Source organism: Plecotus auritus (assembly GCF_963455305.1).
Source record: "Plecotus auritus genome assembly, chromosome: 6".
Classification (NCBI taxonomy): domain Eukaryota; kingdom Metazoa; phylum Chordata; class Mammalia; order Chiroptera; family Vespertilionidae; genus Plecotus; species Plecotus auritus.
The window spans coordinates 151751809-151767985 of record NC_137773.1 but is presented as its reverse complement, the minus strand read 5'-3'; the positions used below and the strand labels follow the sequence as shown (position 1 = coordinate 151767985).

General features: G+C 40.9%; 1 protein-coding gene across 1 annotated transcript in view; it reads right to left on the bottom strand.

Moving 5' to 3' along the window:
• Positions 1–2832, bottom strand: part of CPNE4 (copine 4) — a 390994-nt gene extending 388162 nt beyond the window's left edge. Inside the window, exons 1-2 of the mRNA XM_080674014.1 lie at positions 2799–2832; positions 1029–1112 (exon numbers count right to left, since the gene is read on the bottom strand). The gene's annotated coding sequence lies outside the window, so the exon portion shown is untranslated. The remainder of the gene's footprint in view (positions 1–1028; positions 1113–2798) is intronic.
• Positions 2833–16177: the final 13345 nt, after the last annotated feature.

Below are 16177 nucleotides of genomic sequence, written 5' to 3'. Positions count from 1 at the left end.
ATTTTTTTAATATTCTTTAAATCTCTTATTTTTTTAAAATATACCCTATTGATTTTTTACAGAGAGGAAGGGAGAGGGATAGAGAGTTAGAAACATTGATGAGAGAGAAACATCGATCAGCTGCCTCCTGCACACTCCCCACCGGGTATGTGCCCACAACCAAGGTACATGCCCTTGACCAGAATCGAACCTGGGACCCTTGAGTCCGCAGGCTGATGCTCTATCCACTGAGCCAAACCGGTTAGGGCTATTCTTTAAATCTCTTAGAATGACCCTATGAAATGTATTCACAAAATAGTAAGGTCATTAACAATAAACTACAAGTTCAGAAACACAATTTATTTGATCCAAATTTCAGTTTCTCAGATTGACCTCAAGAAATGTGTTTTTTTAATCTTCACCCAAGGATATGTTTTTATTGATTGATTAAGAGAGAGAGAGAGAGAGAGAGAGAGAGAGAGAGAGAGAGAGAGAAACATCTATCCATATGCGCTCCGACTGGGGATCATATGATCATACCCACAACCTAAGTATGTGCCCTGACAGGGAATCGAACCCAAAACCTTTTGACATACAGGATGATGCTCCAATCAACTGAGCCACCCAGCCAGGGCAAGAAATGTGGTTTGTGGGTCATGACGATCTCCAAGGATGCAGCCACACAGGTTAGCAATTCAACTCAAACACCCCTCAATTCCCCTAATAACTTTGAATGGAGCTTTTACCCATGGATACGTCTACTTCCTTGCAGAGAAACAGCATTTTAAACTCCACAACTTTTTGTTACAAATCTCATGTTTTCTTTAGTGATCCTGGAATTGGCTCTTCCAATTTCTTAGGGGTTGTGGTAAACAAATTCATCATAAGACTCTCCATAAAACTTTGAGATTTTACAATCCCCATGCTCAACCTGCCTCCACCTTACAAAAGGCGCTTTGTGGCTTTTCTCACTCCTTGTTCTAAGACCCCAACTTCTCCCTGACCCATTTTAATTTCATTTCTCTGAGTATGCTTTGCAATACTCCTACCTTATATTGTTGGACACAGTTAGCTGTCAATTTTTTAAAGCTTCTCTCTTAGAGTCAATGAATATTGTATACATGGTTCCACAGCTGGAAATGAGAAAAATAAATAAATAAATAAATAAATAAATAAATAAACAAATAAATAAAACATTACCAATTATGAGCTGCCAAATTACATCTTGACTTCAGAATAACTTCCCATTAGTAAAGGAAATACAAACGATATAATCGCCACTGACATGAGAGTAAAGAAAAGTACCAACAGCAATGAGTCCAACCTCAGTGGGTACAAGTTTGCAATAGAATCTGATGACTGGAGTGAAGCCCCTTTCAGTGTATGTGGAGGAAAGAAAGACAGAAAGAAATGACTCGGTGAATTGCTGAGCTGCTGGGGTTATTAAATAAGGATTATGAAAGCCAGTGCCTCAACAGAGCAACTTAATCATCAGATGGTTTCCAGTTTGATCCCTTGAGTGTGAATCAGGACTGAGTGTAACCTGTCCTCAATATCCATGACTCCAACTCTTACTATTTTGTGGACCTTTCCAACTCTGATGTTTCCTGAGTTCTGATTCTGCATCACTCCTTCTCCCTGGAAAATGGGGTGTCAGGGAACATTCTCTGCCAGGAGCTGCAGCCTTTCTCCTTGGCCATGTCCCCCACCCAGACGGCTGCTAGCAGCCCTCCTCACCTGAAGGACCGCAAGCTGCTCTCACCTGGGCATTGGTTCCCACCCAGGAGCAGGAGGATGAGGCAGCTATATCTGAGAGAGCAGATGTTTTGTGGCAAGTTTTGCTAAAGGCTGATACAGTGTTTCTCATATTCACTCTTCTCCTGGCCCTGAACTTTCTGAACTTCACAAGACTGCCCAGCTCCCAAAATTATCTTTATTCCCTATTCTATTCTGAGCAAGAAATGTTGACTTTATTCTTTGGATGTACCTCTAGCATCTCAGCCTCACTCATTGGCTCTTACTTCTATTCTTGTTTGATTCTGGAAGCTAACTGATCTGCTTATCAGATACCCTGGCCAAGTCTGGTCTGCTATCCCAGGCAGGTCACAAATGGAGGCTTAGGTAAATGCCCCCAACTATCTTCTTTGACATCTTGAGAATGTCACCATTTTCATAGCCTTTTTTTCCTGCTAAGTTCATTTTATACCAACTTTGCCAACCTTGATGAACCAAGGGAGGTATAAAGAGTGTTTTCTGTCCTAGCCGGTTTGGCTCAATGGATAGAGCATCAGCCTGTGGACGGAAGGGTCTCAGGTTCGATTCCGGTCAAGGGCTTGTACCTTGGTTGCAGGCTCATCCTTGGCCTGGGCCCTGGTCGGGGTTTGGGCAGGAGGTAACCAATCGATGTACTTCTTTCATATCGATATTTCTCTCTGTCTTTCCCTCTCTCTTCCACTCTCTAAAAATCAATGGAAAAATATCCTCGGGTGACGATTTAAAAAAAAGAGTTTTCATATGGTAAGATGTTCTAAGTCAAAGCAGCAAGATACATACAGGATTTGGAAAAGGAAGACCTGGATCTCAGTACTATTTTACATATCTAACTAGTTGTATAACCTCAGGTATACAGGTACAAGCTAGGTATATCCCAAGCTGAGTGCTAAGCTCTGTCTTAAATATTGTTTGGCAAACTGTAAGCCATTTAGGTCAACAGCAATGCTCAATTGGACATTTGAGTCATCCAACAGCCCAGGAACAAACCATAAACTCTAAATGGACAAGATGAAAAGCCAAGAAGGTTCTGAAGAAGGTAAGCTCACCTGAAGAGTGTTAGGATATGGAGGGAGAGAAGCAAGGATGAGGCATTCACTGTCACCCTAGAAATAAACTCCATGTGGCTCAGGGCCATGCCTGGGGAGTCAAGAAGCAGATCCTGGGGGAGCAAAGAGAGAGAGAGAGAGCTTGTTTATAATGTCTTGTTTTTATGGATGGCAATATTAACATGTGGGAAAATATGAACAAAACCCACAGGAGCCTACGTTGAAGGCAGCATTATAGAGTATAAATATGGTTGAATCATCAAATGTTATCGATAGAATGGGCCTAAAAATGCATTCATCTAGTCCAACTCTTTCTTTTATAGATGAGAAAACAAAATCCATATCAGAAGTGGCCTGTCCAAAGTCTCACATTTAGTTGGTAGTTAGGGACCATTGACAAATGAAGCCACTGTTTTTACTGACTGCCCACTCTGTGCCAGACACTTCATCTCTGATCCTCACGAGTCAGGCCATCCTAACTGAGACACCAAAGCTCAGAGAAATCAACCATCTTACCACCACTCAGCGACAGTAATTCATGGGTCAGAGATGTTAATATCAGTCTGGCTTCCTCCAAAATCTGGGTTTATTTTGCTACCCTGTGCTGTTCTATGTCTCTCCCTAGGGTTAGAGAAATGCTGAGGTTCACAGAGTCCCCGAAGGTCTAACTCAGGATTGGAACTAAAGCCAGTGCCTTGCCAGTACTCTGAGTTCACTTACATAGGCTAAGCTTTCAGCTTTTCTTAGCCACCCTAGCCTCAGCCAGACGTGATTCTCTGGAACGTGTGTGCCATTAGACCAGCACAAAATGCTCCTCATCATATTTCACAGTAACAAAAGCTGAAATTTGGCCTTGTCTGACCCAACGTCAAGTGTTTTCAGTGATAAGAACATGAAGACATAACATCGGACAAATGTTCCTCTGCCAGCATACTATAACTATACAATATCATGAAAATTGTCTTTTATTAGATTTTTTCCTTTTTATACACATAAAAATTAGATTAATTAAAATAATAAAAACAATCCATCATTAGCATAACCCCACTAGTGCACACCAGTTTTCTTAAGACAAGAGGGAAAATAACTTTAAAAGTAGTAATAAAGAAGGAATATTGATAATTCTTTAATGTTTTTCTATTACTTTGGGTTAGGAGAGAAACAGGGTACTTGATTTGGTGGACATCAGTGAGTCAAAGAGCATTGAACTGAGACCACACTGTACACTGGAAGAGGAGGAGAAGAGTTAAAAACAAACCCCTGGAGTCCTGGAAATTAACACCTGGGTGGGGAGATGGGGCTCATAGAGACAAAACCACAGGCACCTACCGAACAAAGCAATAGATTAGTGGGTGAAAAAATGTGGCTCCATGTGAAGGAAGTCAAGTAGGCTTCTAAAGGATCAAACAAATGCCTTTTGATATTCCCATTCATTCATTCATTCATTAGATACTTAGGAGAGCTTACTGAGTGAGTAATTACTATGAAGCTAGGGAAATTGTGAAGTAAAAAAAAAAAAAAAAAAACCCACACAAAAATTTAAACTAGCCTCATGGAGGTCATGTTTTAGTGATTGGAAATTGGAGGGAGGGATATATATGCACATACTTGTACATACATATGTCAGGGGTAGTAAATGCTGGAGGAAAAATAAAGCAGGGGAGAGGGATGGGAGGAGTGCTAGGGGGCTGCAGATTAAACAAGGTGTCAGAATAGGTACCATTTCAGCAAGGACCTAAAATGTATAAGCAATCAGGCCACGTTGTTGTAAGGGGGAAATATTGAGAGATAGGCCATAGAGATAATGAGGGGACAGATCCCAGTAACATTCAATGTAACTTTCTGTGATGATGACAATGTTCTATATCTGTGTTGTGCAATGTGGTTGCCGCTAGCCACATGTGACTACAGAGTACTTGAAATGCGACCAGTGTGTCTGAAAAACTCAACTCTTAATTTTGTTTAATTTTAATATGCTTAAATTTAAAAAGCCACATGTTGGCTACCATATTCGACAGTGGAGATGAGCCTTGTAGGCCATTGTCAAGATATTGGCTTTTATAATAAGGGAAGAAACTGGAGAAGAGCAGAGGACTGGCATGATCTAACTTAGGTTTTAAAAGGATCACTCTGGATACTCCAATGAAACTGATTGCAGGGTTAAGTTAGAGTTGACTCAGGGAACCCTGACTTAATACAGATAAGAGATGATAGTGGGTGCTGCATATTAACTCAGATGCCAGGGGCATTGGTGGAGATAGTGACTAGTGGTCCAATTCTAGATTTAATTTGAAAGTAGAGTCCACGGGATTTTCTGTCAGATTAGATGTGGGACATGAGAGACAAAGAGAAGTTATGAATGGCTCGTAGGGTGTTGTCAGAGCATTTCATAGAGCATTCACAAGAAAAGATTCTGAGAACTGCAGGCTAGAAATCCTTATATTTCCTGTGCTTGGTAGTCTGAAAAATTCTAGGTTAATTGGAGACTATTCCTATGTTGCAAGGTCATTGGAGATTAAGTGAGAGCACATGTGCAAGTAACTAGTATAAGACTCAGCACCTAGTAGACACTAATATTTTAGTTTTCTCTTCCAGGAAGCCAAGGTATAGGCCCTCCCAACAAGAGCCCTATTGATTTTCCAGGGTCAGCACTTTTCCTGTAAAGAGCCAGAGAGTCAGTATTTTTGGTTTTGCAGTCCATATGGTCTATGTCACAACTACTCAACTCTGTTGTTGTAGCAAAAGTAGCCAGAGGCATAAAACTTAACTAAATAGACATGGCTATGTTCCAATTAAATATTATTTACAAGAACAAATAACTGGCTGTTTTTGGCCTGTGAGCATTGTTTGCCAACCCTTGGATTAGAGGAAATATTCATTTATCCTACGGGGTCACCTTAGAGAGGCATAAAGAGTAACCCATATGTCTCGCTTATAAACAACAATCCCAGAACACATTCACTGTTCCAGCATAGTTATTAGTACAGTCTCCTCTCATTAAGAGTGTCCCACTTTGAAGAATAAACTATGGGTGTACACTTCTTCGTCCTACTCAAAGAGAAAATGGGTAGTGTGACAATTCCAGAGCTTTTTTGGTAGTTATGCATTTTGTTTCAATTTATGGAATAAAATAAAGTTTCACTGACTGCCTACCCTATTTGATGTTATAAAAAGGGACGGAGAGCAGGACAGATAATACATGCATACCCCACTCTTGTACACCCACAGCAGGCATTACTAACTGATCATGGCAGTCCATTCCTGAGCCAGCTCAAATATAGTCCCACCATTTTTTTCAACACGCTGATCAGGAAGGCCGCTACCAATCACACACAACACAATCTCTAAAATTATACACACCTGAAAATAGCTGCATGCTTCTGATGCCACAAATATGCATTTCTGTGTATTTTTTCACTTTCTTTACCAGTGTTATTATGTATCCCATTCTCTTGAGATTAGAAAAAACTGAGTCCCAATAACATCAGTATCTAAAGAAAACAGAGTCTGAGGAATTGGCACTCAGAAGCTATAATTTGGAGCCAGGTGCTGTCCTTAGATTGTTGTGAGTGTGTTGAGGGAGGTGTATTTGGCTTTGCATCACGATCTAAAGCAAGAACTAGAAAAGGGTAACATTGAGAAGCGTTTTCTCCTTTGTAAAATGAAGGATTTCCAGATACTTCCACCTCACCCTCACTCACTCCTCAAGCCCAACAAAACAGAAAAAACTCTACACGGAATTTTCAGGAACATTTCATTGTGCAATCCTTGGACCTTGTCTTAAATCCAACCACAGCAGGCCAAACAATGAAGGTATGCAGAAAAATAGAGCATAGACAAGGTTCTAGTTGACTTGAGAATTTTCTGTGTTGTCAGGTCACACCAGAAACAGGGACAATATTTTGATGACCTCTTGATTCAAACTCAGGATTACTGAGTTGTGGAGATGCCACTACGGGAACAATTAAGGATGGACTAAGTTTGGGGTTCAAGAACTGTCTTTTTTTTCCTTTTTTACTCATGAAAATGATAATAAATTTAGCTAACCTTATATCCACCTTCTATTTGCAAAGCTCTGTGCTGTTTCATCTGTAATCTATCCGTTATCCTTTACAATGAACCCACGAGATGGGTACTGTTAGGTCCTATTATTATCTCCATTAGCTTGAAGACAACTTAACAAATAACCAAGTGAGTTTTAAATAATCTAAAACTAAATGGCAGTTGTGGGTAGATGGAATTGTCCTGCGAAAACCTATCAAGAGGAACCTGAATAAGGAAGGGGATGGGGAAACTAACATTTAATGAGTAGCTACTCCATGTCAGGCAACAGTTGTGTATTTTCACCCTTTGTTCTACAAGAACACAAAGGGTTATTATTATCCACATTTTACCAATAAATAAACTGACTGAAGAGATCAGTTCTCAAAACTAGTTAGTGGGCTTTGAACTGAGTCTAATTCTATTTACCAAATATCTGGGAACAGAGTTGAAGAACAAAATAATTCAACAGCTAGTTTTTCTAAGTCTTATTTTGGACAAAGAACCAAGATTCACCTGATGAAAAGTCAAAGAATTATGGAGCGACTCTTAGACACACATACCTGTTTTAAACCACACAGGTCTAAAATAACAAACAAATAAATAAATAAATATAATAACTAATAAATTGCAGTCATGACCTTGTAATTCAGAGTAACTTGATTCTGCTTTCCCTGATCACTAGAAAGCATGCTGAGTTATCCTGCCGCTCTGGCTTCTGTCCTTATTGAACTAAATGGAACATTCCAGAAGCTCACTGGATGGGAATTCACTGTCTCCTCAATGATCCCCATGAAATAATATATTGAAGTCACAAAAGCGGGAACAGAGCTATGGGATCAGTCCCCAGAAACTCTATCCCAGGATGTCAACAGAGCCTTGGTATTTTGAGTCCTAGCCCTCATTTCTGATCCCAAGATGACCCTTTCTGTGGGAGTATTCTGTTTCTCCTCTCCCTTCACACTTCACAGTCACTATGAGCTCCCAAGTTGGCATGTAGATGCCAGCTCATAGGACACCAACACTCTTTCCCAGGTGGCATTATAAATAGTTGTGGAAACAACAATAAGATTTTTTTGTCATCACATGATTAAAGAAATTATAGCTCTGAGATTTAAGGGAAAGGGATGTCTGTGTGCATGTGTATTTGTGTGTGCGTGTGTGTGTGTGTCTCTGTGTGTGTGTGTCTATGTGTATGTGTCTGTGTGTATGTGTATCATGGTCCCTCAAATTTTTGCTCTTTTTTGAACAGATCTCAGTATTCATTTAATAGATGGTTGGTAAAGAGCCTAATAGAACCTAACATCCCACATTAAATGTTTATGGAGCCGTTGATCAGTACCGGGAGCAGGGGTAATATGAGTAAGTCAGAAAAACCCCCAAAACAATCAAGCCCTTCTTACTTAAAATACTAAATCAGAACATTTGTTTATAGCACTTTATAGTTTATAAAATACCTTCACGTCCACCATCACAGTTGACCTTCTCAACCACCCTTCAATGTAAATATTTATTTCAATGTTACATATAAGTGAATGAGGCTCAGAGAGGAGATAGGATGGGTCCAAACTCACACAGTTACTAAGTGGGAAAGAGAGGGTCTCCTCAGTTCACGATCTTCAACTTCAAGTTTCATGTCCTCTCACCATCTCACCACGCTGCCTATTCCTGTCCTCCCAAGAGACACAATGAGAATAGTGAAAGGGACTCACAGTCATCCTAGATAGGACTCCTCAGCCTCCAAAGCTTTCCCTATACTTTAAAAAATTAGAATCAGAAGGTGTCTCCCCAGGTAGCAGCATTTCCCCCCTCCCAAACTGACTTTTAAATACCAAGGACGCCTATAATAGAATAAATCCAAGGAAGCAGAACAGTACAGGAGAACAGACCCATTTGTCAAGGAGCTTAGGAAGGCCATCTCTCCCTATTAGGGTACAGCAGGAAGTTAACTATTTGTAGATGAGAAGCTGGAAGACAAGTCTTCTACCAATGAAACTCCTCTGACTCGTGCATCTGAGTGATAACGATAAGAAAATAGAGTGCAGATATGCTGTGTTTTATTAAGCTTATACCTGTCTGTGAAGTAGCTGTGTGTTTCTTTCCAATCAATGTAATGACAAAAAAAAAGGTGGAGATGGGAACCTCTGAGCCAGCCAGATGGAACCAGGTAATATAGTCACTATTCTGAGAAAGGAGAAGCTATATAAAGGTCACACAATCACTAACCAGGTGGAAACGGAGTCTAGCAGGATTCTACAAGATGATAGATTAGATGGCAGTCTCAAAGGGAGAGCTGGCTGCAAAGACCCTGGAAGACCTACTGAGCCCAATGCTAATGAGGCCTAAAGAAGTAATAGTAAACTGAGGAAGGGCATTCAGTGATCAGAACCTTGATGGATACGGTACTAGGAGGAATATGTCGGGGGAAGAGTCCAAGGTAGAGAAAGGGAGGGAGGAAGCAGGAATTGATATGACTAGATTATATAGACACAAGATTATATAGTCACTTCATCTGTCCATGTACATTAGTGCGCATAAAAACATATACTTTCTGGAGGATATAATGAGCAAGTAATTACTGTTTTGAGGGTTCCAACTCATTTTTAAGAAAGATATATGAGATACCACAAAGGATCAGATTGTCAAATCAGACTAACATGAATCAAGAGATCTTGACCAGATTTTTACCAGATCAAGCTTTTCTAATAATTTCAAAGATAATCATGAAGCACAGACAAAGCAAGGAGAGGCTTGGGGACTCCTGACACTGTCCATCAAGTCTTTCCTTGCCACATCAGGTCATACTCTAGGCCCAGATTAACTTGTAGGCCTCTGAGCAATGTGTGCAATTCACATCACTTAACACAAGACAGGGAGTGTCATGCTCAGTTGGTAACATAGTTGAACTTCCAGGGAGCTGGGACATATAAAGTCAGAGATGCATAGGTTTGTTTAGGGTAAGAGCTCTGGAATCCTGCTAAAAGCTATAGACAATGACTAAGCTTCTTTTACAAGAAGTCTGTCATTAGAGTGTTTACAAGAAAATTTGGCTGGATTTCTTGCCTTCTTTCTTTTCCAGGTGTATCGCTCCAATAAAGAGAGAGATTAGATTGCAGGCCTTTTCCTGCTAACCTTTCCCTTCCTAACATATGACGACATGCAAAATGATTGTGAATGGTCCTGCTGGTTGGCCTTGACATAGGTCTGATGATTTGGTGTTTGAAAGCATTGTCCCGCTTGTCTCCTGATTCTGGCTTCAGTTAAACTTCTATTGCCTAAGGATCAACTTAGAGGACAGATAGTTCATTATTTCAAGTGTTCCTTTTTCTCAGTAACCATACTTTTCATTTGTGTAACACTTTTCATTACGTGAGTGAATATCTACACACTGCATAGCTACACACTGCTGCCTTATCTTTAGCACTCACAGAGCATTTCCATTTGCATTACTCCAACTGATATGCAAAATAATCCTAGAAGGCAGCCAAGGAAGATCTTGGTTTATAAATAAGGAAACTGATGACCAGTTTCAGCTGATAAGCAGTAGGACAGGGATTGTAGCCCAGGTGTGCCTGGCCCCCAAGTCCATGCTCTGTCCACTGCAATAACACTACAGGTGCTTTGAAGAGTAGAGAGATGGTTTAACCAAGGTGGAGAGAAATATAACAGTTCCCATGTTCCTCTTCAACTGAGAGCATTTCCCTCCAAACTCTGCTTGCACAAAACTTTTCTGATTCTGTCACGGTCATGGTAAGAGCTAAGGGTGCTATGATGGAGGACTGCACTGGAGCCATGAATCACCTTTTTAAGAACACACTAGTGGGAAAAGATGGATGGGCTGTCCCACAGCCCTCATCTGCCTCCTGACAAGTATGACATTAGTAAGGGGAGTTTGATGCACTTTCCTCCTCGGCCCCCTCTCTTCATCCTCTTCAACAGGGCACTGATGACTGGCTCTGGCAGGTAAAGGAGCAAAGGGAAAATAAAAAAGATGGATGAAAAATCGTCTTCATACTCAATCTACATATTCACAAGACAGGATATTGTGCTGGTCCCAAATAAGGACAGAAACATGAACTGTGTTGTCTGTGCTGTGCTCCTAGTCCGGAGTCAGGCCTGCCTCACTCCCAATCCCAGCACAACTGCTGCACCCCACAGTGAGGCTACTTTGACCCCTCAGTTGTCCTAGGTCCAAGCCAGTTCTGAGCCAGGAGTTTATCTAAAGCTCTTGCTCAATACTCCATAATGCAACTTTTTTAAAAAATATATATTTTATTGATTTTTTGCAGAGAGGACGGGAGAGGGATAGAGAGTTAGAAACATCGATGAGAGAAAAACATCCATCAACAGCCTCCCGCACACCCCCTATTGGGGATATGCCCGCAACCAAGGTACATGCCCTTGACTGGAATCGAACCTGGGACCCTTCAGTCTGCAGGCCGACGCTCTATCTACTGAGCCAAACCGGTTAGGGCCATGATGCAACTTTGTCATCTGCATTGTCAGGTTGCTCTGGCCTTAAATTCTGTTCAGGTTGTAGAATTTTTCTTTTTTAAATGCCCTAGTCTGATTAACTGGCCTTCTGCCTTTTGCCTGCCTAGGATCCCAGTCTCTATAGATCCTGGAACCATCTTACTCTTTCCAGGTAGACAAGAATTAGAGGCAAGGTCCTATATTCATGTCTGGACACACATAATCTTCTAGAAGCCTCCTCTGAAAAGCAGGATCACAACAGCCATCTATTTTCACACTGTGTTGTGCCTACCCACTGGGACATCTTCATTATATTCTGTTGAAACCCACCTCTTATACCGCCCAGGATTATCATATTAACTAGTGTCTGTTGCCCGTTATTTAGATACCAGGTCATATACCTAGGCTGCATTTTCCCAGCTTCCACAATTGGTTTTGTCGCCCAAGTGCTAGTTCATTCCAGTAAACAGATAATTCCAGCTCTGGTCTCATCTCAGTTAACCTTACTTCACTGTTCTCAGCCAAAACATGCCTGGCTGGGTAATAACACCCAGCACAGAAGGTCCTTTGCCATTAAGGTATTATTTGCCAATCTTCAGGGAGCTTGAGAAACTCTACTTTATTGGTTTGATTTTCTGATACTCCCTTCTCCTGCTAAAAAGACTTTTTGAAATTTCAAATTAATTTATGTATAATTACCTTTGAAAAAAAATTATGGCAGCTCAGGGTAAAACTGAAGATATCTGGAGGTATTACATAACCACTGTTAGGACTCCCTCCTTGAAGTTGATTTTCAGTCAGGGTCAAAATACTGAGTGCGAAAGAAAGTCTTCATAATCTTTTCTTGCCTAGATTCTAATCAGCAGTTTCAAGTCATATCATACCCTTGAGTACATCCCAACTTCCTTGTCAGCCAGAGGAGAAGAGCGAAATCATCATACCATCAAGACAAGTGTTCTGAGGGGATGAGAGTGAAGAGCACAAATCATTTGTTATGTCTCTGGGCAGCAAGATGAAGGCACATCTGAGAGAGCAGAAAATCAGGGTGGCTTTCTGGACACCCGCTTCACTCTCTTTGTCCTCCTCTGGGAAATACTCAGAAAAGGGTAATAAACATTCAAATATAACCGGAGACTATAGTTAGCCTTCAATAGGTAATACGACAACTAATTCAATAACAGAAGAATTTTAGACCATTAGACACTATTGAAGAAAGTGTTATTTTTCAGTCACTTGCATACATTGCTGAGGGGGTACACTGTGGTACTTTCAGTTTTAATAAAAACCACTTTTTGTAGTATGATCAAAAGACATTAAAGGTTAAAAATTCCTAAACTCAGTACTTCTACGAATCTATCTAAAAGAACAGTCAAAGAGGCAGACAAAGAACGTTTACAAAAGCACTACTTATAATAAAGAAAACTCAGTACAGTTAAATAAAGTAAGAAATACCCAAATAATAAAACATGTAGCCATTAAAATTATAATCTAAAAATATATACTAATGTGGGAAAGTTTTCAAGATATAATATTAGTGGGAAAAGCCTGATACAAATAGTGTATATCTTGTAACCTTATTTGTACACAAGATTGTGTCTGGAAGGTTAGATTACAGACAATATAAAATGCTCCTTTTGACTTTCCTGTATTTTCTGAATACAGAGAATGGCTCAGACACTGGCCAAGCCAAGGGTTAGCCTCCCTGCTCTGTAACAGCCTTGTCTCTTCAGCAGGGAGCTCCATCCACACGGGTTCTAATGTGCTTTTGTTGGCCCCACAAGAGCTCAGATTGAACCATGCAGCTGGCTGTTGGGAAAAGAGAGCAAATCTAATTTCCTGTAATTTCTCAGCCACCAGCACAGCTGGAAAATGGGCCTTCCTGCTCACACCCTTGTCCTCACATGTGGTCACAGTTTACAATGCTTATTTTTGGAAATACAGTGGCTGAAGCATTTCATGGAAGCAGAAGAAATGTGCTGTTACACTGGCTTGCAGGCACATGGCTGGTACTTGATAAAAGTGAGATAAACAAGTGAATGAATAACTGAACCAACAAAGCAATCAATTTATCAGCCATATTGGATGCTTGCCAGGAACCTAAGCTTTTTAGGGCACCAGGATAAACCTCTCACCTGCCAAAAGCCTCTCTGATATTCTGTTGAGGTCTCCAGTGACAGACAGGAATTCACTAGCCATCAAGATCCTCAGGATCCTGATTTCATTTTTATCCTGGCCCCTGCCTTCTAACACAGTTCTTTTCAGACATGGACTCTATTTGGTGGTTAAATACCGACCAGCGCAGATGTTGAAAAATTTATTTTGGGGAAGATATCTGAATGCCCCCCTTTTTCTTGTGAGGGACTATGGATGGCCATGTTATAAGTTGCTGGCAAGCCTATTGTTCAACTTAAAAATGAGCAAACTAATATCTACCCTGTGGGACCATTGCAAAGATTAAATAAGGTGAAGATGTGTAAATATACCTAGCATTTGGGGCATATAGACACTCATAAAGTTGATTTTTCTTCATTTTTCCTTTTTCTATAGTCAGCCCAATAAAATTGTAAGTCTTTGCATTTCCCTCAAAACTTAATTCCTAGCCCCGAGGTATTTAGTTATATTCTCAATTGTCTATCCCTCCCAGACCCCTTTCTAGGTGAAACTGCCCATCTAAAAGCCCATGACATACCCTTCCCCCTGGTCATAGTTATTCTAAACATGATAAGTACCTGCTCCTTTTACAGGTGAGGAAACGTGGGCACAGAGTGGTTAAGTAAACTTCCCCACACAGTTAACAAGTGGCAGACCTGGGATCCAACCAAGCCAAGATCTTTTCTATGTTAATTGTACCATGGAAGACTGTCCTGAACAGTGGTAAAATGTTAATATGACAGAGGAAAATCTCATCTCTCCTGGCACAAAACAGCCAAACCAAAATCATCAGAGTCCCTTGTTGTAGATGTTTATAATTTATACCTAGGACAGCTGCTCACAGGATGACTGCAGATCAAGGGAGGGCCTCCCGGAGGTGGTTGTTGCCTGAAGCACAGAAAGAAAAAAACAGAAAATCTCAAGGTGCAATATCAGAAATAGTCCAAATCGATGGCATGAGTTGTTAAATCATGCCTTGCTCAGCGTCTAGAATTCTAAAGTTTATCAAGCATTATTTTTTTTTAAGTCAGAGTGGTTTAGAGAAGAGATGAAATAATGTAAAAAAAACTTTTTTACTTAATAGGACTCAAATATACTATTCTACTTATTAAATTATGAAGTCATATGAAGCTTTACTAAACAATCAAATTAATCATTGCTTCCCACTTGTTCTATCACATCAACATGCCACAGAGAGGTACCAGTTTACTTTCTTCCCTTTTGAGGTTCTGATCTCAACCAGGGAAAACACTGACACACTAATTTTGGATTATCTATAATCTCCTCTAACTGAGTTTTTAAATATATATATATATATTAGAGGCCCGGTGCACAAAATTTGTGTATTTGAGGGGGTGTCCTTAGCCCGCCTGCGCCCTCTCGCAGTCTGGGACCCCTTGGGGGATGTCCACCTGGGATCAGGCCTAAGCCAGCAGTTGGATAACCCTCTCGCAATCCGGGATCCCTCACTCCTTACGGCCCGCCTGCGTGCTCCTTACCACTCCGCTCACTGCTCCTTTAGCGCTGCCACGGAGGTGGGAGAGGCTGAGGCTCCTGCCACCGCCGCTGCGCTTGTCAGCCTTAAGCCCGGCTTCTGGCTGAGTGGCCGCTCCCTGTGGGATCACATTGACCATCAAGGGGCAGCTCCTGTGTTGAGCATCTGCCCCTGGTGGTCAGTGCACATCATAGCGACTGGTCATTTGGTCGTTCCACCTTAACGGTTGCTTAGGCTTTTATTGTGTGTGTGTGTGTGTGTGTGTGTGTGTATGTGTGTGTGTGTGTGTGTATACATATTTTATTTATTATTATTATTATTAGAGATTATCTTAATCTGGTATAGCTGATCACTGTGGCTGGAAAAAGCCAGCCACTGTGGCCCAATATATCTTTAGATATGTTCAGAGAAAGACATGTTCAGTGTGCCAACGGCCCTTGAATTGTACCCATTGGTCCAAGTCTCTGAAACTCAGGCAAAGATGACAGAAAAGACATCCACTGGCCCACTGCCACTGCTGCCTGAGGAGCCAGACCCATAATAAGACAGATTGAATTTACAGGAAAATGACTTCAAGAACACAAGAGATAACCCTTGCCAATCAGAAGAAAAAGATAAGATGGAGCATATGCCTAGTACATCTGGTGACTCTGGCGAGCAGAGCTCATTGCTAGCAAATAGGACATTACTGTTAGCCAAGTGATATAACGGGAAATCCTGGCTGTTCCATTATTTTCATCTATTTAAAGTTTATCAATATTTGACCTTGACGGAATCAGAAGCCATGTGCATTGTGGCCATATTGAAGCAGTGATATGATTAACAAGAAAACTAAACAGACGTAAGTAAGAAATATAGTTTGTTATGAGGGAGGGGATGACTATTGACTGAGGTCTTCTGGATGCTACATATCACATGAGAGCCTTACCACAGGGTGTCTCAATCTCAGGTGATTTATTGGTATTTGGAGCCAGATAATTCTTTGTTGTTGGGAGCTATCTTATACACAAGGATGTGTAGCAGCATCTTGGCCTGGACAAATAGATGCAGTAATGCCATTCCTCTTCCCCAACTGAAACAACCAAAAATGTCTCTAGACATTGCCAAACGTCCCCTGAGTGGGGAAGTTTCCACTAGCTGAAACTGCTGCTTTAACAATAACACCAATAGCCACAATTAATGAAGCTATTGTACCTAACAAGTATTGATTTAAAGCCTT